Source organism: Aquarana catesbeiana, linkage group LG08 (genome assembly GCF_042186555.1).
Source record: "Aquarana catesbeiana isolate 2022-GZ linkage group LG08, ASM4218655v1, whole genome shotgun sequence".
Taxonomy (NCBI): domain Eukaryota; kingdom Metazoa; phylum Chordata; class Amphibia; order Anura; family Ranidae; genus Aquarana; species Aquarana catesbeiana.
In genome coordinates, this window is record NC_133331.1 from 126643124 (window position 1) to 126644195 (window position 1072).

The window sequence follows — 1072 nt, forward strand, 5'->3', positions numbered from 1 at the left end:
TCAGTGATGGTGCGCCCCCCCACCCACCCACACCTCCCCATTATGACAAGCTTTTATCTCCAGTACATCTTGTAAGTGTTTTTAACTGTGTGCTATTAGAGACAAATATATCTTTATTGTTTTATAACATGGCATTGAAATAGAAAAAATATAGCCTCTGCACAGTATGGGAAGGCCATAAGTACCATGTACAATCAAAATAGAGAAAATACATGAGTAAAACTACAAAACATTGGAGTGAAGATAACAAAAGAGAAATGTCAGCATGACTTAGAGAGACAAACCAAAAAAAAGTACAGGGGCGTAAGGAGTATGGAGGAATACAAGAAGAGAACGAGAGGAGATGGAGAGACAGGTGACCAAAGACGGTCGAAAGAGCAAGAAAGAAGAGAAAAGGGGTAAACACTAGGGAAAGGAGACAAAGCATGAGTGGGACAATGGGACCGAAAAGATGACATAATAGCAATATTGGAATATAAAGGTTAGCTGTCAAAGGGGAACGCTGGTGACAACCCTCCAATAGATCTTGAAGAGTGTCAATAGGACCACTAGATCATCCTCTTAAAAGACTAAGGTGTTGCAGTCTCAGAACTACCAATGGGTAGCAAAAAAATATATGGAACGCTTTACGAATTTGCGTGTCATCCTTGTGGAGGGGCCATGCTAATGGTCTCTGTATTGCTCTAATTTTAGTATATGTCCTGCCAAAGCATGGACAACCATGTGCTATTAAATGTTTACTCAATACTGCACTTATGAGGCGCTTCCTTCTTTCTCTTTTTTTCTGCATACAGAGTTGATTTGCTCTAGGATGGCTGTCGCAGGTGCAGTTTAGGATCATATGGACATTTAAAGTGGAGTTCCACCCAAAAATGGAACTTCCGCTTTTTGGAATCCCCCCTCCTCCGGTGTCACATTTGGCACCTTTCAGGGGGGAGCAGATACCTGTATAATCCAGGTATTTGCTCCCACTTCTGGGCATAGATAGCTGCAGTATCTAGGGATATCTATGCTATATCCAGCACCTCCTCTTTCCCCCCCGGGGAAGCACACAGGTCCCAGAAGACAGCAG

The 1072-nt window shown here is 42.7% G+C and overlaps 1 non-coding gene across 1 annotated transcript; it reads right to left on the bottom strand.

Annotated features, from left to right (window-relative positions):
• Positions 1-610: 610 nt before the first annotated feature.
• Positions 611-717, bottom strand: LOC141106989 (U6 spliceosomal RNA). The gene has a single exon (XR_012235759.1). It is a non-coding gene; the product is annotated as a U6 spliceosomal RNA (small nuclear RNA).
• Positions 718-1072: the final 355 nt, after the last annotated feature.